This window comes from Ambystoma mexicanum, chromosome 9 (assembly GCF_040938575.1).
Source record: "Ambystoma mexicanum isolate Mex_15411 chromosome 9, UKY_AmexF1_1, whole genome shotgun sequence".
Classification (NCBI taxonomy): Eukaryota; Metazoa; Chordata; class Amphibia; order Caudata; family Ambystomatidae; genus Ambystoma; species Ambystoma mexicanum.
Window position 1 is genome coordinate 298,212,303 of NC_090931.1, and position 25,084 is coordinate 298,237,386.

Here is a 25,084-nt window from a genome sequence, read left to right on the forward strand (position 1 = left end):
CCGAGGAAGGACGTCAAGCTCAATGAGTTCCCGAAAATGCAACCCAACACAGGAAGAAAAGATCGCTGAACACAGCAGAAACTTTCCAACCAGACAACGTCGGCCAACACAAAACACTAAGCGTGAAGAGAGGGAAATTACTTATGGGGAAGATCGGAAGCAGCACTGGATGAAGTACCAGCATCTCACAGATTATTCAGCAGAACACAAATGTTCTTTGCATCACTATTAACCGGAGTACAGACATATGCAAATGCCAAATGATTGTAGATCACCCGCTGGGAGTTGATGGTAACCATAAACTGAACAGTGAACTGGTTCAACACAATCAAAGAAGAGCTCAGAGTGATAAGTTTGGTGGCGCTCCAGAATAGATATGTTCTGTATCTTCTAACACATATGGAAGGAGGAGTTTGTGCAAAAATAGGGAGTTCCTGTTGCACATTCATGCCTGCCAACGATGAAGACAACAGAACACTCTCAGACGCAGTCGCACAATTAGCCCAGAGGCACGCAAAAATTGAAGAAGAGGCGAAGGGAACAGGAAAGGACAAGAGCTGGTTCACCTATCTCTGGTTATGGATGCCTTCCTGGCTGGCTGATGGACTGTAGGTGACTGTAGGACTAGTACTGGAAGCAGCATCTCTGTGTGGGATCAAGATATGTATTGGAAGGTGCCAGAAAATGGCGGAAGAGGTAGCTGGGATGAAAGTACTAATGGGGCTGGAGAACGGAGAAGCAATGGATGGCATTGTGAAGGAAAGAGAGAGAATAAGACAGAAGATAGCAGAATCTGACATATTCCCACTTGGAATGAAGGTAGAAAACCCACGTAACCCAAAGAAGTATGTGGGAAAGGGGGTATGGTGTAAACCCAAAGGTGGATGTATCTACATGTACTGGTCATTTGAAGATCACGTCAACTACTATGGACATCTGGCAGGCATAACAAAGAAATGGCGTTTGATAGAGGATAAAAGAGATAGTGGTGGTGTGGTCGACAAGTCGACCAGAGGGGGGACTGAAGAGGGAAGGCCAGAATATGCCTCCCCTCCCGGAAGACCCTCAAAGAGGAAGAGGCACCAATGAAAATATGGCCGCCGATCATACAAGCTCAGACCAATCCCCACTGCTCCCCCAATGGACAACTACCATGAGGGATACCCTCTCACCAGACCCTACAACCCAGAAGCCGTGCAAACACTACCCAGAGTGGACGAAGACACACACGAGGGAGCTGGAGACAACTACATGGACACAATCGACTGAAGCGCTGAGAAGCCATGCCTCAAGTCGTTACAGACACCACGCCGACATAGCTAGATCAGACATGAAGCACACGTGCCATCCACACATTCAGGACACTCACACACCCAACTACATGAAGAACACATGCATACAGTTCTATAGTTAGAGGACAGTGACGTATACATAATGTCTGCACGTTTATTATTTTGCCATTAGCTTGCCGCAGCAACGCAGGAATGCAAGAAGCAAGAAGGGCACGTGTAAATGCTTGCAGATGCTTACATATACAAATAACCATATGGAATGGCAGGAGCACTCGAGGGACTGGACAGCCATAACATACTAACCTATGGATAATATGGAAGGTGCATACAGTAGAGGCCAGACCATGGCTTAGGAAATTCTAGTAGGCCGTGATCATCTTAGAAAAATGGAAGCCACGCAGAATGCAGTGCAAGCAGAACCACTGTGGTGAGAACAAAGCCACTGCCAAGGTAATAATGTTGCAAGTGACATTCCTTACCCTGGACCGAAGTAACACGAGCTGCAAAGGAGCCCATTCCCTGTAAAATACTGAATAATTCAGAGCTCCTGAGCTCACAAATGAGGTTTCCAAGAACGTGATCGAGCTGAGCTGATGAGGAGCCAAGATTTGGTGGCTGGGAAGAGCAAACCGCCTCACGGACCAGACAATGGTTGCAACAAATTTGTTACAATCAAGCTACAGTTCTGAGCTGGGAATGGAGTACGCTCATGGCAATAATGGTCCACACGATTATGACACTGACACATTGTTTCACCTCACTGACACATAGTTGCACATGCACCATGAACAGGTGTCTTGCGGGCTGGGAACTGAGTTTGTCACAGACTTGGGGGCTTGCGGCTCAACCAATCAAAATCCATGGCCCTAGGGGTGGGTAGCTGGGATCACTGAGCAATCACGGGGTCCGCACACTGTAACAATTAGTGAGTAACAATTTTCGGGGATGGTCCATACCTTACACCTGACGTTTCTTGGTCCAATTAACTAACCTCTATATGGGCTCCTATAGGGGAACTACCACTCAAAAACCTATCCAGAGTCAAGTTAGGATTTTGGAGAAGGTCCCAGAATGTGACATAAATTGTGAAGCCATTTGTTACACAAATTGGCCTGCGAGCCAGAATTCACAGAGAGGTGCCCGGAATCACCACTGTGCATGTGATCCCTGTGGTTTGTTGGGTGTAATGAACCTCAGTTATATCTTGCTACTTGTCTGGACTTTATGGTATTTTGGGCTGGGAAGGAGTTAGGCCTTCGATGAGTTCGGCACCCGCGGACTCCTAGCAAAAGGCTCTGCCTGCCTGGGAGTTCACCCTAACAGTGCACTTCGGGGGGAGAAAAGAGCCTACTAATGAACTGATGAAAGGTTACAACCTGGTTCATAGGGTCAAACTAAAACCTCTCTCAAGAAGTGGAAAAACAGAAAGCATACAGAACTAGAACCCAAATCAACTGCCACATCATACTTAAAAGGTGTGCTGAACCCTCCTTGTTCTTACCAAGGTGTACTGCTCCAGGGAAAACATGTGGTGTAGGTAAATGAACAGGAGCAAGGGGATCATAAACTATGATCTACACTTAGGTACCCAAAAAAGTATGAAGCTCCTCATCCATGTTATGGCCGTTGGGACTCTGGGTTTCGTGATCAATGATATACAGGTTCTCTTGTTGCCACAGTAGTACTTGCCTATTCCCACCTCTGGGAGAGAGATACATTGTACATAGGCTAGAGAAACAAAAACCTTCCAAGTTACTTCCATGTTTTTATTGGAAGTGTTTGGCCATGGCATAGTATTCATCACAATTTTTAACTGCACAATCATGCTGCAAAATCCACACTTTTAACTTGCATATTGTTCTTACCATGCACCATTTGTTCCATGTGTACATACGCACATATATCACAAATCCTGTATCACATGTGATCCTAGATGTTATTTTTACAGTGTGCCAAAATGGGGTGGGTGAATGTGGTACAATTGTGGGCGTACTGGCACACCAGGCATCTTGTGCATTTATGGAAGCCATTCCTGGACTCCATAAGCCAAAGGCTTCCCTTAGCAGTATCCTCCACCTCCATGAAGTATCTCTCATGGAGGTAGATCTACAAAAACTTATGGTTGGCTGAGCACCTAATGTTGGAGCCACATTTGTATCCAAAATAAGAATATGCCTGTGCAACTGTAGCGTATCCCTAATACGTTTGGAGTATGTGCCAAAGGTGAGGATACACCTTACTTCTTCACTTTCAGCATCATACCTCTTCTTCTGGTACTGGATGTTAACAGAGAATCTTCGTTAAGTTTGTGCCCTTTCATATAAGCCTGCACAATAACTCTCTTCGGGTATGATTGTTGATTCAAGCCCCAAACTTTAATTCTACTTTCTTTGTCATAGGAATCTAAAAATGAACAATTCCTTCGTAATCTAATGAATTCCCCAAAGGGGATACTCTATATTAGATTTTTGGGATGGCTACCTACAGCATGTAACGGTGTATTTGACCATGTTGATTTCCTATGTAATTCAGTTCTCATTCGACCCTCTTCATGAATAACCAATACATCAAGGAACACACCAGAATGTTTACTGTGGGTCTCAGTGAAATGTAAGTTGCAGGTGATATTGTTTAGAGTTTGAACAAATTCGACCCATTCAGCTTCATTCCCCTTCCACATAGCAAACAGATTATCACTGAACTTCAGCCACAATACTATATTATCCGTGTGGGCAATATTCTCTTTAGACCATACCACAAACATTTCCCACCATCCCATAGTCAGATTTGCACAGGATGGGGAGAATGTTGTAGCCATAGCAGATCCCTGTGACTGTCTTAAACGGATGTCATCAAACAAAATTTGATCATTCCCAAATCAACTCAGTATGATATTGATATTTACTTTATTTATTATATAAATAGTTAAATGACATAAATAGTTGAGGGAACGTGTGCTCAATTAATGTTCACAGGCTCTTATCCCAAACTTGTGTTCTATTTATGTGTAGAGGGAGACTACATCCATTGTGTCAATCATGTATTCAGGTCACCGTGGTATTTAATCAATCTTTTGGAGAAAATCCTTATTGTCTCTCAGGTAAGACGGTAAAGTAGAGACAAAAGGGCGTAATGTTCGATCAACAAATGTAGACATACTTTCCAACAAGGGGCCTACAAGTGTGACTATCGGTCTTCAAGGTGGTTTCTTAATATTTACATATATATAAACTACACAGCCCACAGCCCGCAAAGTTATAGGGGGATCCAAAACATTTTTTTTTTCCATAGACTTAATGGAGAAAAACTTTGCACACGGCTACTGCCCGAACGGCTGGACGGATTTTCACCACATTTGTGGCAGGAATGGGGGCTTGGGTCAGAAAGTGTGCTTTTGTGTCTTTGATGGGAATCTGGCCACTACTTTTGTTGCAAATGACTGAAATGTACAACTCTAAAAATTTGTGATATCTGGGTCTGCTCCGCGGACCCATTTCCCTGGTCGCTCCGCGGACCGAAGTGTGATTGGCTTGCGGTACAGGTGCTGTCGGAGAACTTTGAACACAGCCGGTGGTTTGCTGGATGGAAGCGTGCTGTGCGGCAACCATTTTTGAGAAACGCTGCCATGGTGTCTCGGAGGACAGTGTACCAGCGGAAGTGTCTGCAAAATATACCGAACGCCATGTGTTGGCCGCCACAAGGGAGGGAAAGGGTGGGGAAGTGAGAAGTTGTTAATGTGACATTTCTAAGTAGGTGGAAGAAGACAGAGGAGTGGCTGAAGTATTTGTGCATATTGCGCCAATTCGCGCGTACCTGTTTGCGGCGACCTCTTTCCGCGGTGAGTGGTGGCAGGTGAATTTCAGAAGGGGAGTGAATTGCACATGGCATAAGGTTGCCTGTGCTATGAAGATGGATTGCGGTAGTTGGGGAAATGGTGGCATGCATGGGTGCATAAAGTTGCGGTGGGTCTGTTGAAGGATCAGACTATCGGGTGTGTGGCCGAAGGCCATAGGCCGGAGCCCATGCTCTGAAGAGCCTAACGCTTCAGCTCACCCACTGCAGCTATGCATGTGTTACTCTGTATCTGGTAGAGGGGGGTGCTTGCATAGTGTGGTGTGTGCAGATTACTTGGAGTAGGGCCAATGTTGCGAACAGTATGTAGGTAGGTTGCCAGTGAGAGAATACTTTGTGAATGGAAGTGAGTATGGCCGTAGTATGCGATTGAAAGTGCACAGGGGTGCAGGAGACAGTGCTTTATTTGCACATTATGGTTATTGTTGCACTTTTTTCCTGCATAGGTCCATGGTGGTGCGCAGGTTTGATAGGAGTGCCGGTGGCAGTGCTGTGTATGTGGATTGTCGTAGTTGTTGACATGGTGACATGTATGGTGGTATTCCATTGCGGTGGGTGTGTGCAAGGCCTAGACTGTTGGGTGCATGGCCGAAGGCTATAGGCCGTAGGCCATGCACTCAAAAGCCTAGGCCTTCACCTTGCCCACTGCAGCAATGCATGCCTGACTCTGTATTCATAGGCCGTGCACCCAAGAGCCTAGGTCTTGAGCACAACCACAGCAGTAATGCATTGTTGACTCTGCATCCGTTAGAGGGTGGTGACTTGTACAAAATGGGCGTGGAGCATATTTCAGACACAATGGAGCAGCAGAAGAGAGCTGCCATGCGTGTATGTTTGGTTTGCAGGTCAGGTGACTGTTAGAACGTGGTAAAGTTTTTGATGTGTGGTTGGAGATGCTGCAGTGAAAAGTCACGCAGTGTGGTGTGTATGTGCATAGTGCTACTTGGTGAAATGCTGGCATGAATGTTTGCATTACGGTGCGAGGAATGTGTGCAAAGAGCACAGGCACTGCAGCAATGCAGGTTTGACAGTGCATTAGGCACAGGGTGCTGATGTTTGGAGAATTAGTGTGGAGCACATTGTAGACGTGCTACAGCAGCACAAGTGAGTTGTAAAGGGTGTATTGTCCATTCCATGGTTGTGGTGATAGTTGCAATATGCTACAGTATTTGGTGTACGGCAGGAGATGGTACAGTGAGAAGTTGTGTAGTGTGGCCACAGCGTGCAGTGTTTATGTAATGTGAGTATGGAGGAGGGTATGGTTGAAGATCAGCTTAGGCCTTGAGCTTATTCACTGCAGCAATGCATGTCTGACTTTGCATTCGTAGGCCATGCACTCAAGAGCCTAGGTCTTGAGCACAACCACAGCAGTAATGCATTGTTGACTCTGCACCCGTTAGAAGGTGGTGACTTGTACAGAATGGGTGTGGAGCATATTTCAGACGCTATTGAGCAGCAGAAGAGAGCTGCCATGCGTGTATGTTTGGTTTTTAGGTGAGGTGACTGGTAGAACATGGTAAAGTGCTTGATGTGTGGTTAGAGATGATGCAGTGAAAAGACACGCAATATGGCCACTTGGTGCAGTATTTGCATATTTTTAGTATGGTAGAGGGCATAGTTGAATGGCAGATTATATATGCTTGGATAGTGTGCTGTGTGCAGATTGTTTGTAGTATGGCCAATGTTGTGAGGATTTTGTGGGTAGGTTGGCAGTGACACAAAACTTTCTGAGTGGAAGTGGGTAAGACAATAGTATGTGAATGAAAGGGCGTGGGGGTGCCGTAGACCATGTAATGTGTGTACATTATGGTAACTGTTCCATTTAACGCTGTGCATGTGCATATGCATTGCGGTGTGGAGGTTCGGTAAGAGTGCTGGTGCCAGTGGTTGCATTACGGTGCAGGAAATGTGTGCAAGGAGCACACCCACTGCAGCAATGCAGGTCTGACAGTGCATCAGGAACAGGGTTGTGATCTTTTTAGAATGGGTGTGGAGCACATTGTCGACATGTACAGCACAACAAGTGAGTTGCAAAGCATGAATTGTGCATTCCATGGTTGTGGTGATAGTTGCAAGACGCTACTGTATTTGGTGTTCGGCAGGAGATGGTGCAGTGAGCAGTAGTGTAGTGTGGCCACAGGGTGCAGCGTGTACGTAATGTGAGTATGGAAGAGGGTATGGGTGAAGTGCAGATTATATCTAGTTGGTTTATTTAAGTAGGCCCAGTGTTGTGAAGCTGCTGTTCATAGGTTGCCAGTGACACAATACTTTGTGAATGGCAGTGCATAGGGGAGGTGCAGGTTGTGGTATCTTTGTGGATTCTGCTAAGTGTGACACATTTTCGTGAACAGGTGTTTTATGGTGTGGGGGAGTTGGGTCGAAGTGCTTCTACGTATGTTATGTTTGTTCATAATGTTAGGTGCCCACATGGGTGCTTGCTTGGATGTATAGTATTGTGGTGGGTTGGAAAGGGCTGCACTGTTGTGTGCATGACCAAAGGTGTGCTTGGTGCGTTTTAGGATCTTTGTGGATGCTGCAATCGTGCATTGTTTAGCAGAAGGTTCTGGTGGAGGGGCTTTGCAATCAAATGGAACATGTACTGAGAGTGTTTAACTGTAAATATGGAGTGGTGTACATTAATGACAGTGTGCAATGCAGAGGCTTTGTATGTGATTGCTGCATACGTGTTTGAAAATTTGACAGCACGCAATGGGGGAGTGCTGCAAAAATGACTGTGCAAGAAGAAGTATTGTGTGTGCTTTACTGGGCCGTGGCCCTCACTGTAGATGGGAAAGCACACGTGCCACATCCTGCCATTATGAGCAGGGTGGAAATGGAAATGGAGTTGTGGGAAATAGGCAATTAGGTGTTTATGGTGTGGTTCCCAGGAAGGGGCAGTACCATTTCGTCCCAATACTGTGTCGAGAGGGTGGTCGAGATGGAGAGACACACACTGCTTATCGTCGGTGATACCTTTGTCTGCCATCTGCACAGGTGTTGTGTACAAAGAGGCATTGCTGGTAATTTTGAGTTGAAAGGAGTGGACGCTTTCTGGGCCTGTCAGGGTGACTGCAGTTTCAGCGGGATGGTTCGCCTTTGCAGATATGTGGCGTCCCTCACGAACGTTGACTTTGCTGTGATGGCACTATTGAAGTGTACATTTGGGTTAAATGTCGTATGGACGATTAATCCGTCACCTGAAGAGTTTGCTGACCGCAGTGATGCAGCTTTTTCCTACTGCTAAGGTCGTTTTCTCATGCATAACACCAAGAGGGGTATGGGTCCATGATGGTGTAATTTGTCCCCTGCCAGAGGTCGGAAGGTGTGCTATAAACAGAATTATGCGTGAATTATGCAGACTGCTGCCATGTTCTCCACCCAATATGAGATCATGAGGTCGTAAAATATGCAGTGGTTCCATAGAAATGGCATTTATCTGAGCGCCATTGGCAATGCCATTTTCTTTTATACTGTGCAAGAAGCATTGACTAGAATGTGGTAAAAATGTGAGGAGAGGCAAACAGAAACGCATATAAAGAGAAAAAAAAAGAAAAAAAAACTTTATACATCTACGATGGAAGACCGAATCCCCTACCCAGTTTGATATTGGTTACCCCACCCCACCCCACCAAACTCCCAACTCACTATCACGAAAAGGTAGTGGATTACGCAGTACTTTCAGGATTACATGCGCCACATCCTGGGTGGCTATGTGGATGTATGCGGATGGAGAAATTGTGCATACTTTCAGTGAACTTTGTAGTGAACGTGCTTTGGAATGGTACAACATTTGTACTGTAAATGTGTAACGGTACATTTCAAGTGCCGTACAGAAGTGACAATGTAGGATGATGGCGGCTTCGATGAGATTGGTGGATGTGTGTTTACCTATTTACGCGTAGCCAATGAGGTTCTGCTGCAGAGAAGATAGTGCAAAGGGAAGAAGGACTGCTCCAGTTTTACAGGTGTGCGGCCCTCGTGCTACTTTGGGAGGCGCACCTGCCACAATCTGCCCTTTACACCACCTTGCCCAATTGACATGGCAGTGTAGGGATTAGCCAATCAGGTGGTGTGGGTGTGGTTAATAGGAAGAGGAGGTGAAACTGTTGTACATTATACTGTGAGTACTGAGGGTGGCTGACTTGGAGGAATGCATTGCGTTGACTGTAGGTGATCCCTTTGTCATAGATCTTCACACCTATGCCCTGCAAAGACACTTTGACTGCAATTTTGGTTTGGAAGGAGTGGACGCATCGTGGAACGATGTGTATGAGTGCGATTTCGCTGATATGCATGCACTTTGCAAAGACCTCGCTACTTTTGCAGCAGTAGATGTTATCGTCATCCACTACGGTGTCATGCATATGGGTTACCTGTCTTCCTTAGATTTGTTCCGTAGACTGAGGAGATTGCTGGATTTTGTGAGGACGCTTTTTCTCACTGCCCAGGTGATTTTCTCGTCCATAAACCCACGAAGAGTATGGGCCACTGCTCATGGATGCTGTTCCGAGCCACACGCAGGAAGGTGTCTCATCAGCAGAAGCATGCATACTTTTTTCTCCGCTCGTGGAATGTTCTTCTGCAACAATGACCTCATTAGTTGTGGAAATGCAGAGTTTTTCCAAGAAAATGGCATTTTGTTGTCACCCATTGGCAAAGTTTTGTTTGCCCCTCTACAGTATGGGGTGAAGGGTTTACTGTACTAATGTGAGCACAAGAAAACACAAAAGCTAATAAAAACCGAAAAAAGGTGTGTCTGTAGAAGCATACCCTGGTTGCAAGTTATTCCCCAACGCCCGCGCGCAGCACGAAAGCCACATCCGGGGATTTTGGGAGTGGCGGCCATGGAAATGGAACTGTGGGGATTGTCCAATCAGATGCTTAGGGTGTGTGACAATAGGAAGATGGACTGCTGCTTCACTCGGGCCCGGTCCACGACGTACTTGGGGACCTGCACGTGCCACATTCGGCGCTTCTCACCATGCTGGCCTATGGAAATGGGACTGTAGCGATTGTCCTATCAGGTGGTGCTCAGGGTGTGCGTCACAGGAAAGCGCGCCAATAGGAAGAAGGACTCCTCCTGCTTTACTAGTGCGCGGCCCTCGCACTACTTGGAGAAAAGCCGTGCCACATTCTGCGCTTCTCACCATGCTGGCCAATGGAAATGGGACTATGGCATTTAGCCAATCAGGTGCTCATGGTGTACGTCACATGAAAGGGCGGCAGTTATTTGTTCCATTACTTTGTGTAGTGCGGCTGGTAAACATGGTAGGATGCACAGTTTTCATTGACGGTGATGCCTTTGTGGAAGATCTGGTCGTGTATGCCATTAAAGAAGGCTTTTTTGGCAATTTCAGTTTGGAGGGAGTGGCGGCTTTGTGGCACAGTGTAGGAGCATGCTGTTTCGGCACAGTGCTCATAGAATGTCACTGCATGGCAACTTCTGGTCCTGTACATGTTGTGGTCGTGCTCTTTGGAGCCTACTTTTTGGGTTCCATACCTTGTTCCCGTGTGTACCGTCAACTGAAGAAGATGATGAAAGCAGTGCAGCACATTTTTCCCATTGCCAAGGTGCTTTTCTCATGTATACCCCCGAGAATAGTGTGGAACTATTGCAATGATTCCTGTTGCCAGCCAAAAGACGGAAAGGGTCTCATCAACAGAATCATGTGTGACTTCTTGAGTGCTTCTGAGATGTTCTCCAGTGAGAATGACAACATTTGTTCTCGCTATATACACCTTTTCAAAGGAAATGGCATGTTTTTGTCGACCATTGGCAATGACATTGGGCCTCATTCCAAGTATGGCGGTAAGGGATAGCGGCCACCGGTAACGAGACCGGTGGCGGTAATCCCTTACCGCCATACTCCGAGCTCCCTTTGCGCCCTCGCCCTTAACGCCTGCTTTGAGCAGGTGTTAAAGTCTAGGGCGCAAAGGGGCCTCCAAGCCAATAACGGTGACCGTAATGAACGGTCACCGTTATTTGCATCTTCCCCATTCCCATTGAGCCCTATGGGGGCTCATTTGGGAATGGGGAAGAGCCTTGGTGAATGGGGAATTACCGCCCCGCCAACCTTGGAATGGGGCGGTAATTCCGCCATCCACCAAGGCGCTGCCGGTCCGGGTACGGCGTCAATCAAGGCGTTAATAGCGCCATTGGTTAGCGCCGTACTCGGAATGAGGCCCATTTTCTTTCACAATCTACATGCTGCAGTGAAGACTCTATTGTAAAAATGTGAGCTGCCGTAGAAAACACAGAAATACCAAATAAAGCTCTTTTAAGATCCACCACAACTAATGACGTCCCTTACCCTGTTTGAAAGTTATTCTACCACTCCCACACACACACAGCATGAAAAGTGCGCGCATATCGCGATAGGTGCAGGGTGGCACGTGTTAGATACCCCCCTTTTGCAGATGACGGCCATAGAAATGGGCCTGTAGAGAAATGCAGAGTGTGCGGTTATGGCTATGTGCTTGCGGAGCCACAGCATGCAAGTTCTATGGGAGTTTGAAATACATTGATTAAGGTGAATGTAAAACACTGTGCAGTGGCTGCTCATTTTGGAATCTATCATGTTGATGTGTAGTGCTATGGAGCACCTACAATGAAGTGACTGATTTTGGTTTGTTTGTGTGACACTTTGGTGGCACGCAATCATGCCAACATTATTGTTGTTCATTGTGGAGGGAAAATTGCACAGTTCTGTTTGGATGAAGGCAGCAGTTGCACAGGGCATTCATTTGTTTTTGATCTTTTGCATAACTTTCTATCGCATTAGGCAGCCACTGATGTGGCAGCATCATTTTCTATTTGGTCCGTGAATGCAGACAGCGCAGTACCTTGCAAATAAGTGTATTTGTACCTTTGTTTGACATGTGCCAATGGTATACTTTGCCCATGGGAATATGACGTTTCACAGCACAAACACTTTTCCCGAGCTATAACGTTCATCTTAACGTTCATCTTAACGTTCATCTTACTATGCCTGCCATCACGATTTCTGCACACCCCATCTAAATTGGCTCGGTGCCCTTCTTGAAAGTATTGACTTTTTTTGTAGTATGGGTTGCGCACTGACACTCTGTACAGGAGGGCGGAGCGACCTCTGAACGGGCCCATGAGATTCAGAGATCGCCCTCCGGTACCTTAAGTCGAGATAGCTGCACCTTGAGGAGGATGGGGTGCAGGATTCTCTTACTCCAACACCCATCAATGAGGACAAGTCAATGGTTTGACAAAGGGAAGTCTGTTTAATGAAAAGTACAAAAAACGGGGAAACAAATGGAAATCATCAGAGCTGTGATCGCCTGTCTCGCTCCAACTCCCAAATTCTTCATGCAAACAGTAACTTTTATAGCAAATTCTCGTCATCATTGACGTGTAAAACTCAAATGTTTGACATGCAATTCTATTGGTTGGAAAGGTAATTTAGGTATAGGTACTATAACTGTATATGGTAACAGAGTGTGGGGATTGGATAACTCTTATCGGGTTGGCGTCTAAGCCCATCCCTCTACATCACTCATGATAGACGTCACTAAAAGTATGACATCTTATTGGTTCTACTAGCTATAGGACCCTATATTATTTAGTCCATTGTGATTGGGTGGGTTACACCCCTAGGCATAAATCTCCACTTTAATTAGCAACATGCAGAATGGTCGCACAGGTGCGGGATGGCCCAAGATTCACCCAGCCTCCCTTCCATCAATCACTACCCTCGGGCCCATGTGTTAAATAGTTGGCTGAGGATGGCCTCGAAACTGTAGCTTCTTATCAGGGAAAGTAATGGCATCCTCCGGTTTTGGGTGAATTCAGGCGTTGGTACCTCTTCGTGCTTGGCTGGTCACGTGTTAGTTCACTGCGAAGCTGCTTCATTTTCCATCTATTTGTGTATTTGATTCTTTGTTCGGCCTCGCCACCTGCCTGGGCCTCCTTATCTCGATCTTCATGGGGCAGGCTTCTATGCTCTTAAGTTTTGATTCTTTGTAGTTGCTGCTCTCCTCCCTTCCTTGGGTTGACCTCAAATTCCTAGCCTTGAGCTGCTTCTTGCTAAGTTTCGATTCCGCTCTTTCGTCCGGCTTTGCGCTGGTACATGAATCCTGGCCTGTTAGGCCCCTGCCATCCTGGGCTTAATTCTGCTTTCGTAAAATGGAGACACACTCGTGTAATGTGGTTCTTGAGGTAGACATATAGTTGGCGCTTGCCATTCTATCCTCATACTAACCATTGCAAGCAGTACCTTTTTCTTTGCTTCTTGCGTTCCAATCCTATTACAAGCATTTGGCCATTTACACATTTCGATCCTGCTTCCAATGGTTATGTTTCTTTAGAGTTCAGCATTGTTTCTTCTTCTATGTCCATTTCATCTTTGTTTTATCTCCTTTTTGGTTGTCATTTCTTTCATCTGATCGTCTGTCCGGGCCATTGTGTCGTCGCCATTCGCCTTCAATTAGGGCCCTTTGGGTCTCTTCTTGGACAGTTGTTAAGTATTCTTCATTTCGCGTCAGCTGCTGGTACGGTTGTTTTAATGGGTACCGTGCAGTCCATGGTTGTATGGTTATAGGCGCTTCAATAGGTATACAAACCCTTCTGATGGGTACTGGACAGAGCCCCACCGTGACTCTCTGCTGGTTGAAATGCTCCTTATACGCCACATATCTTGGCAAGTATGCTTCTGGTATCTCAACCTGGGTGGCTGGAGTGCAGGCCATACTTGGGATCTCCTCTGCACACACCCCTCTGGTCGGTTTATCGACCACTTCTGCTTCCTCCTTTAGATTACTCTTACTTGGTTCTTCTGCATCCAATTCTTCGTCTTCTGGGTTTGTACATGATGGTGTGAACATGTGTTTCTTTGGAGTCCATATTTATTTCACTCCTTTCAGGCTTCCTGCTGTTTTTACATGTTCGTCTTTGTTCCAGGTCATAAGCTGACACTGTCCATTTGGGCTGCAATAGATCCATTTTCCTTCATATCTTATCCGTGTTCTGGGATACATAAATTTTGTTCCTTCTGGTGCAAATTCACTGGCCTTCACAAAGTCTCTTATTTCTTCATCTGTCGGGTCTCTCGGCTTCCATCCTGGTTTGACATCGATCATGATCTTCATCCCAATGGCTTTCTTCGCTGTTTTCTGGCATTGTGTGATGATTATCTTGATAACACAAAACCCTAGTAGTATCATCAATAGTAAGGCTCCCAGAAACTTGAATACATCTGCCATCCATTGTGGGACCCATGAGAATAGTGTTCCAAACCAGCTGTCATCATCTATCTCATCAGTTTTGTCAATCATCTGGTTCTGTAGGTTTGTCAGCATACTGTTGGATTCTGTTAAGGTTCCATTTTCTTCATTATGTGAAGGTATAAATGTGCAACATGATTCTCCTATTTTTGCACAAACACCTCCATCCATCGCTGTCATCATGTCAAGTACATGTCTGTTCTGGAGAGTCATCAATCGGATTGCTCTTAGTTCTTCTTTAATCTCGTTGAATCCTTTTATGGTAGTGTTAATGGTCTGCAATAACTCCCATCTGGTTATCTGCAACCATTTAGTGTTTGCCCCAACTTGGAATCTTGGCATGAGGATTGTTGCGAACACTGATGAGGTGAGGCTGAACAGCCTGTGTTCATATGGAATTGCATGAAAGGCTTCTTCTGATTTTGCAGAGAAGTAATTTTCCATCTTCATACGGGATACTAGCTCCACAGATCTCTTCTTCCTCAGATGGGCATCTGCTTTCAGAAAACTGTCAATGTTCAGGTCACTCTTTGGGATCACTAGTGCAGGGACGTGGGCGTTCACTATTGTGAATATACTTCCCCAATTTCTCTGCAACCTTATGTATGCTTTGGTTCCGCACGCCCAGTAATGATCCATGATTACTGCGGTTCCAAGAGTCATACCTGGAGCTTCAAAGATGCGTCCGCAGTTCTGATTCTCTCCCATCTTCCTTGTGCCATTGTTCCTGAAGCACAATTTTGGGCTTTCCAGTGGCACTATCTGCAGGGGTCCTCCTCTATCTTCAGCCCATGTCAGTAATCTTGTGAGTTTCAGCCATAGAAGTATGCACAACCTCTGTGAGTTCTCTATTGATTCCTTATAGGCTCCATAGACCATCCATGCTCGGCAGATCACCACTCCTTCTTCCCATCCATTTGGTGAAAGCACTGTTCCCCAAATCTGCATTTGGCCTCTGTTCTTCCCATTTTTTGCCTCTTCTTGAGTTTTCTTCGGACATTTAGCTTTGGGTTTACTTCTCATCTGATTGCTGTTCCTTTAACTCCAGGCTTCTCGTACCTGATCACGATTCCTTGTATGGGCTCTGTTTCTCATCTTAATGATATTTTGTCTTGGTTGCCCATATCAATGAGGCGTCTTTCCCCATAAACTGTCCTCTGGTGTTGCACATTGCGACGTGTGAAAGACAGTGTGCTGTTGGGACATCTATTTCTACAGCCACGAAGATCTTGGATTTCCCCATGCTATATGGTAGGAGTGCACAAACGAATCATTCTCCTTCTGATTTCGTTCTTACAACTTCTTTCATCTGCTGGTACCAAATGTTGTTCCCCAGATGTGCTGTGCTGTCCAGGTAATCGTTCAGTTCATTGTTATCTTCATGTATGCTTCTCTTGATTCTTAGTGTCTTCCTGTAGTTTGCTATGACTACATCCCTGAAAGCATCTATATGACTCTTTCTAGCAGGAGGACTCTCGGGTATGCGGGTCGGTGGAGCAGGTTTCTTTATCTGCATCGATGTGACAGGTGGAGGTTTTGCAGCATTCTTCCTCTCCTCATGCATTCTTTTCCTGCCCTTTATAAGTGTCTTCAACCACCATCTGTCTCTCATCAGCCCTGCATATGGCTGCATCGCGGGTTTGGTCCTTATGCCCTGTGTTGGAACTGGTGTGCTTGCCGATATAGTCTCTGCAGGTTTATTTTTCAGTTCCTCATCTAGTTTCTTCACTCTAGTTACGAACGGGAATAAATGATCTATCAACATTTGTGTCCTTGCAGTGAATTCTCTCGTAGCCGCTTCTGTCTTCTCGAGGGCTTTTGCTATGTCTGCATTAGTCGGCCTTCCATTTGATTCTTTCCGGTCTCTCTCCTTGTTTTCTGGGGCTGATTGTTCGGTAGGCAATTTCGTGCTCTCTGCTGCCTTGAGGTTCTGCAGCCATTGACACATGCACTAGTTTGTTTGCATTCAGTGTGTGGGTGCGTGCAGTGGTAAGTGCTACGTTTTCATTCATTCCGTGCTGACCCTGTCTCCAGCTTTTCTCTTCATTCGTAAACTCAAGTGCGTGTGTATCACTGCTAATTGCATTCAATTTTAGTTCATTTATCTTACCATCAGATTTTCTCGGAACTGGAATAACTATATAGGGTCTAGGTGCTTTTGTGGGCCCTAAGTGTACATTATCCGGTGGGACCACGGAGATTGGAACGCTTCGTGCACCAACAAGGAATGCAGTTCTAATTGTTAATAACAGAAAGACAGTGATAATCACTATACATATACACATAATTGCGCGGTATGAAAGGTGGCAGCATTTCCTTGCAGGGAAGCGGGGGCGCCCCTCTGCTAGTGGGATGACCAGGTTACTGTTCTGGGCCCCCATTTCAATCATATCAAAATGACAATGTTCTATTCTTTTCACTCACTCCATTCTTGTTTCTCAGAAAGTCTGTATCATAAAGTGTCCGGTGCTTCACAACAGTCCTCCCTCTTGCCGGTGACGATTGTCTCTCGATACAGGATTCAGTATCCTTGCTAGACTATGGAAAATATATTAGACTAACACTCAAATAAGTCACTTTTACTGTATATATTCAAAATAGATGCATTCCCAGTCCACCCCACCCCCCGAATCTGCTTCAGTCCTTGGGACATGCTGAACACCTGTTCAATGCGAAAAAATAGAAAACATGGAAAAATCAAAATCAAAAATCAAAATCAAAAATAATAAAAGCTGAAGTTCTAGTCTCTGCTCCCTCGACGGAAGGTTTCACTGGAATCTCCTCATGTAATCTCTCTGAAAGTTGGACAGCTCCACTTGAAGCATGATTCCGTGGCGGAGCGTTCCCATCTGTATGATGTTAGCTGGATCTCTGATGAAAGTGAGGATGTCAACCTCGACAGGTCTCCCCACCATTTCCAGAAAGTCAGTGACTTGGCGAAACAGGACGTTGTTCGCCAGTCGGCTATCCTCGGGCGATAGGGACATTTGTCTTGTTTTGCTGGGTTCAAGATTACAGGCCCTTCTTTTGGCGTGAACAGTCCTTGCACTTTCCTGCCGCATGGATTGTGACTACATAGTTCAATTTGACCCACTGCTGGTTCAAATGTTCAGTGTTTGTTGGATCGCTGATGAATGTAAGAGTGTCTGTGGTTCTCCTGATAAGAGCTGGGCACTCTTTGATTATGCGAAAGAAAAGTGAATAAGTGAGTTCATCTATAATGAACCACTGGGTGTGTGGTGGAAGCATTTGTGTCCTTATCACGGTATTCAGGCAACACAATGAAGGCTTCCGCGATGACAGCGAGCAGTTGCCAAATTACTTTCTTGTTGGCAGGATCTTGGATGAAGTCTGTGACACTGGTGACTCTCCCTAAAAGTGATGGATATGTCTCTAGCACTAATTAGAAACAGGACAGCACATCTCTTGTGATATTTCTGCTGGGTGACACCATAGATGCTGCAAAGCGACGTCTTGCTCTTTGATGAGTCAGGATGCTGTGTTTAGTTCATAGGCAAAGTCTTTGATCACAATCTTTTTGAGTCTTGTTTTCACCGACGCTTCAGTGTGTCAACAAACGTGTGGTGGCTTAGATGCGCAATTGTCTTCTTCACCCTACAACTGAGATACATAGAATGTCCGTTATGTCCTTATCCCCTTTTTGCTTAGAGGAACTGTCCAGTTTAAGCCACAACTTGCAACCAGGTTCTTTGCTCTTGGCTTTGCTGCTCATGCGTCCTTCTTCCTCGACATGGATCTCGTCTGCACGTGCTGAGGTTCTTCCCCGTCGTCTGTAATTTCTTCACGGTGGGGTGCAGCTAGAGGGTTTTCTCCGATCTACGGCTTAATGTCATTGAGAAAAATCCATGCTCTCCTGCCCTGCAATTTGACTGTTGATGGAGTGCAGTCTTCTATGATGAAAGGACCATTGAATCTCGGCTCATCCCACCATTTCCTCGTGTGGTTCTTGATTAGGACGGCATCTCCAGGGAAAACGAATGGTACACAAAGACCTTGAGCTGAGTCTGTTGTAGAGTCTTCTGCAATGCTTTGTGCTGTACTGCACTCTTTTCATCATTGCTGCAGTCGGTCTGAAATTACAGTAAGGCTGGATGTCATACAGTTCAGGTACTTTGACAATTCGGTTCCCAGGACCTCAAGGGTTGGCTGGGCATCACATCTATCTCTATCTCGTGGGGTAAGTGGGGTACTCATTCTCCTTCCTGTGACTATCTTGTGCGGCGTAAGATGATGGTCGGAGCCTGGTTGGTTCCGAAGAGCATACAATGCCAGTGGAAGGCAGTGCAACCATCCCCTCTTTAGAGTAAGCTTCAACTTGGCTATTCTTTCCTTTAAGAGGCTCTCGCATATGCTATTACCTCCCGGATGAAACGCTGATGAGAACTTGTGCTTTATACCAAGCAACAAGCTGATCTGCTCAAAGACTGAGTTAACAAAATGAGCCCCGTTGTCTGACTTCATCACCTCACACACCCCGTATCTAGAGAACACTTCCCTAACCAGGAATTTGGCCGCACAGGTTGAGTCTGGGTGTGTACAAGGACCTGCTTCTATCCATCTAGAGAATGGACACACCACTACAATTAAGTACCTGTACCCGTTACATACTTGAATCATGTCAACATAGTCGATATGTAAGTGCTGAAAAGGCCCATTTGGCCAGGGGATATTCCTCTCACTACTTTTAATGTGTGCCCAGCGGTGAATTGCTGGCAGATTATGCAGTTCAGCATAAAGAATGCAACATGCTCTGCTAAATTCGGTATAAACCAGTCTTCTGCGAGCGTTGCCGCCAGATTCTCTTTTGTCATGTGTAATGGGTAATGCAATTGCTCCAATGCTATTCTTAGAAGGGCTACAGGCATGACTGGTTTACCAGTGCTGTCTTACCGCCACAATCCGTCAGAGGGATTTAAAGAACACGCTCGACGTTTCCAAAGGTTATTTCATCTTGAGGTGCCTCCACTTGAAGTTCCATTAGTTGTGTCTGCCCCATATTACTATAGGCTTCTTGTGTGGTTCATGCTACCATCATTCTTTCATGGGTGCACGCCATTTCCACTTCCATGATTGTCTCATTTTTGGATGCCATATGTTTGGCTTCCGTGTCTGCTGCATGATTTCCGCGCGACACAAAATCTGTCTCGTGAGTATGGGCAGCGCATTTCACAACCGCTATGCCCACTGGGAGCTGTAGTGCCCTAATCAGCCTGTCCAATAAGGCTGCATGCTGCACTGGTGTGCCGTTCGCTCGGAGGTAGCCCCCCCTTTTCCATCGCGCTAGGCCTGCATGCACTGTGGATGTCACATAGGCGGAGTCACTGTAAATGTTACTTCCTGGTCTGCGTGATTCTCAATGGCGAGTATCAACGCCAATAACTCTGCAGCCTGTGCTGAGTAATGAGATGGTATTCGTGCACTGACGAGTACTCGAAATTCTCCGTTTGCTACGTGTTCCATTACAGCAACGCCTGTGTATCTGTGTCTGTCTTCTTGGTTGATTCTTGAAGAACCGTCAATGAAACGATCTCTCCTCCTGCTAGGCCATTTTCTTTTACTGTGGGGATTTCATCATAGAATTCCTCATAGTTTGCACAGTCATGTATCGGTTCTCCTTCAGTGACTGGCTCGGCTATGAACGTAGCTGGGTTTACTGTTTTACATCAAACTATTTTGATTGATGGATTAGATATAATCACCTGTAGGCAGAAGCTCTGTGAGATGTCAGCGTACCCTTTGGTTTCTCTAAGATGGCAAATAATGAGTGCTCGACGTATAACGTCATGGAACATCCCATTAGAATGGTTGTCGCCTTCTCTATGGCGAACGCTGCAGCAGCTAAACTTTGTTCGCGTGTGAACTGGCCTCTCATTACTGGGTCTAGATTCCCACTGTAATACGCCAGGGGCTTGTACCCCAACGAGGTTCTCTGAGCGAGCACTGCCATCATAATGCTGCCATCTGTCTGTGAGAACAGGTAGAATTCCTCTGCATAATTAGGAATTCTGAGAACTGGAGCCGTACAAATCGCTCTCTTAAGTTCTGTAAACCCCTTTTCCATTGTCTCAGTCCATTCAATCTTTTCCTTTGTCGCCCGGGCCTTCTTTAGGACCTGGAGCAAGGGCTTGGTATATGAGCTCTAATCGAAGACCCATGCTCTAACACAATTGCACAGGCCTAAAAAGCTCTGCATTTGTTTTACCGTGAGTGGCTTTGCTGTGTTCATGATAGCTTCATCCCTTTCTGGGTTACCTTTTCCCCCTCCTGCGAAATTAACTGGCCTATGTACAGCACCTCCTGTTGACAATATTGTAGTTTTTCCTTGTCAACCTTATAGCCTTCCTCAGCCAGAATAGTCAGTTGCAGAACCGAATCGCGCCTGCATTGTTCTTCTGTTGTGCTGCAGATTAGAATGTCATCCACATACTGCAAGACGACGCTTTCTACTGCAATATTGCTCAGGTCCACCTGGAGGACTCTGTTAAAGATGGACGGGGACTCACAGTACCCCTGTGGCAACCTTGTGCCTTTCAGATGCATTTGTCTGAATGTGAACTACGTCAGATCTTGTAAATCACAGTGCAACGCGATTGAGAAAAGGGCATTTTTCAAGTCAATCACCGTGAAATACTTTGCCTCGACTGGTATATTACATAAAATTGTAGATGGATTAGGGACTAGAGGGGACTCGGCTTCAACAATATCGTTTAATGCTCTTCAATCTTGGATTAGACACCAAGACCCTCCCTTTGATTTCTTGACAGGATAAATCACTGTATTACATGGTGACTCTAACGTCACTAGGATGCCCTGTTCCATCATGGCGGAAATGGTCTTCACGATCCCTTCATCCGCCTCCCTGCACATGGGATATTGTCTTGCTCCTGGTAAAATTGCTCCTGGTTTCAGCTTAATTGTCACTTCTCCCACCCTCTTTAGGAGGCCTACGTCATAAGGTCCTGTAGTCCATACTGAGACAGGTACTTGGGCCATGTCATCATCAAAGTATTCAGGACGTACCAGTGCCAACATCGTTCTCTGAGGCACTTCTCTTTTAATCATTTTTACCCACAATATGATACTCACTTCTACCCTCGTCTCTTCTGAGTCAGGCTGTTTTTCAAACAGATCGTCATCGGTGACGTCAGTCACTCGATACCCTTTGTCAATGGCGATAATCGCACACCATTGTCTGCCTTCATCATTATAGCCTTCAACTAATGCTATCCTACCTCGCACTGCTGCAGCATGTATCATCAAGGGAAATATTTGTCCCTCCTCTTCATGCATTGGTATTCTTGGCCTGAATCGAAATTCGTCAGGGGTTCTCCCGACCTTGTCTGCAAGGCCTGGTAATCCTGCCATAAGTACATGTATGCCATATGCGAAAACTTCAGGTTCCAGCGGTACAGCTCTCATGGCTCTGTGTCCTCAATAGGCCCTGATCATATCGCACACGTTCGAATAATGCATTCCCGGAGTAGAGCATACTATGCCATCCTCTGTAAACGAGATTGTCATATTCAATTTTGTTATTAAATCTTGACCAAAAATGTTTACTGGGGTCTGACGGATATACAACAAAGGTGCATTCATTTTTCATTCCCCTATGGAGACTGGGAGTGCGTCTGTAAAGGGAACTCGAATGTGAGCTTGTGTAAAACTCTGAGTATCTATAGCCTTGCTGGACAAGGAAAACTTGTCTTCTCGTATGCACGAGCGTGTTGCCCCCATGTCAACTAAGAAGGAATATTCTTTACCCCCTATGGCGACATTCAACCTAGGTTCCCTATTAGGGTCTGGTGTCACTGATAGGATAGAGCACATCAGGGTTCCCAGTGAGCGTCCTAGTTCATATATAAGTTCGGTCCACTGTACACTTGTGGATTCTCTCCATTCCCAGGTTTGCCTCCCCTTCCGGAGTTTGTGCCCTGAGACATTTGTGGTGGTGCCTGTTGGAATTGCCCTTGTGGCAAGTTCCCCATGCTGGGGAGTTGAACCCCCTGCTGCGCACCTTGCTGCATGCCTGGTGCTTGCTGCTGCACTGTGTGATTCTGTCCACTGCCCTGTTGGGAGGTTGAAGGCGGGTTCACCATGCCTGCTCCCATTCCTTGGCTATTTTGCCACACGCCTTGGCTTCTGCACGAGCGCATCAGATGCCCCGTCATTCCACACAGCCAGCACACTGGCGGTGGTTGGGCTATTTGTCCATTCGCCATATCTGTGTTGCCCATTTGCACGTTTTGAAAACCTCCTTGATTCCCTTGGAAACCTCCCTGATTACTCTGCCATCCTCTTCCTCTAAATCCCCTTCCCCTCAGGTACAATCCTACGTTACCCTGGTTGTTCTGCTGTGGGTTAGTCACCTGTTGTACGTTCTGTTCAGCTGGGCTAGTGAGCATGGCTCCTTCCACAGCATACTTTGATAATTTCTTTTGCACCAGCTTCGCTTCCTCACCTTTCCGCGATGCCTCCTTTTTCCGATTCTTTTCTTGCAACAATCTACAGTAATGTGTAATAGTTAGCTGTATTTCAGCCCAATTCTTGGCCTCAACTCCTACCAATTTCTTGAGTTGTTTCTGCTCTGGTTCTGGCAACCCTTGGCATAAAATGTGGTAAAACACTGGTATGGATTTTGTCCATGATTCATGCGTTTCGAGCACCCACGTGTCTTGGAAATTCTGGATATAAATTAACGGATCTTCTGACTCCTTCATTTTGCGAGTCATTATAGCTCCCATATCGGAAGTGTCTGGGTAAAGCACTCGTAGCGTTTTCCATACTGCTGCTCTACAATTGTTGAATGGCACTCCGTCGTGGGCAGTGTTAATTATGGTAACACCAGGCTAACCAGCCCGTGCCCATACATCGTCTGCTCTCTCACCATATATAGCAATCAGGAGACCTTTAATGTCTCCTATAGCTAACGTGATGCCCCCTGTCATCTGTTCTAACTCGTGTATCCACTTCCCAGCTCCCAATGTCAGCATTGGAAGCTTGTTTTTCAAGTTCTCTCGATCCATGTGTGGCCATGGAATATATTGCAGTCTTGCTCCCCCCTTTTCTAGAAGCGGAAATTGGAATGCGCAGACTTCCTTCTCTTGCCCCATAGCTCTCCTGTCTCTACCGCTGGGTAATATTCCAGCATCGCCGTCTACCTGACAATGTCCTCAACCTGTCCACATAGGCAGGCGCTGAAACCCCCCTCTGACCATGGTGTGTTCCTTCGTGTCGGTCAGACTGTGATGTAGATTCTGATGTCCTGGGTGCAGACTGGCTAGCATCTGACCATCTCACCTGTTTGACCCTTGGGAGCCGCTTTTCACGCCGTCTCCCTTCTTCATTTGTCTCGCACTCCGTCTCCTCTCCGGAGTCGGACAGTGATTGTTCCCAATTCATGCAACTCCTTGTGTCATCGTCATTCTTACTGATTTCTAGCCTATCCAGGGACAGTCTCCGGCTCCCACTACTTCGGGTGACGTCTTCAGTGCCGTACAGCTGAGTGCTTTTCAAGCGCTTGTCTTCCCCTTGGGATATGGGTTCTAACCCCATTTCATCATTTATCTTATCGATCGTTTCCCCGATGCTTCTGGTGTCAAAGTCCTCCTCAGTATTCGTCCCGCTATTGCCTGGTACTGAATCGTACGCAGGGAAAAATTCTTGAATGTCTTCCCATTCTACAACAGGATTGGGTTTTTTAACTTCCCGCTCCAGATATTCGAGATTGCGTGCCCTCTGTCTACGCTTACGTTCAATATCATCATCAAATTCTTTGCGCTTCCTCGCTTCTTCTCTGACCTTATCTTCTTCCCTTCTCCTTTCATTTCTACGTTCATCTGCCCTTCGAACTTCCTCATCCTTTCGCCGCTTTATCATTTTTCACGTGGTCTATGCTCTTCTTCCAGTTTTTCCAGGTTCTGTCTGTACTGGTCATAGGCTGCGCTCTGTTTGCAACTGAGTTGTTTTCCTTGCTGTTCCCGATATAGCTGTTCTCGCCTTAGCCTATCTTTCCTTCTTATTCTTTCGTCCCTTATTTCCCTTTCCTTCTCCCTTCTCTGTGTCTCATCAGACTTCTCTCTCGGTCTCACATCATCACTTCCTTTACCATCGAGTTTCAACAATATCTGTCCTCTCATCCATTCGTCTTTTGCGAATGCTATCTCATTAGTTCCGTCTTCACTTCCTTTCCATTTCGTTCCCTCTCTCTCTTTATCGAGAGGTGCACTTCTCTGTGCCTGATCCTTCCTCTCATCATCGCGTCTCTCCTTGGTCCCTCGGGACTGCAGAGGTGAGATTCTTATCCTGATCCTTCCCTTTATTTTCATCACTACTGTACGTAGGTGACTCCTATGCGGGGTTGCTGTACCCTGTAGCTGCCTTCAGCTCTCTTAATGGTTAAAGTCCCTCTGGCTTACTTCCCTCGGTTTCTGTTTCAGGTGGGGCAGGTCGCGCGGTAGGCGTCTCACCCCCCTCCGTGAATACATTTAATATCCAGTCTGCAGGTGGCTCTTCCTCTTTCGACTGTTTGAACATTTTCCAAAGTTCTAGAACAGTGAGACGTTTCTCTAGTTTTTTGCCTGTATATGTGGCATGCAAGTAAGTCATCATATGCTGTAAGATGGCTTTAGATAAGGACCCGTTCTGTGGCCACGGCATAAACATCTTGT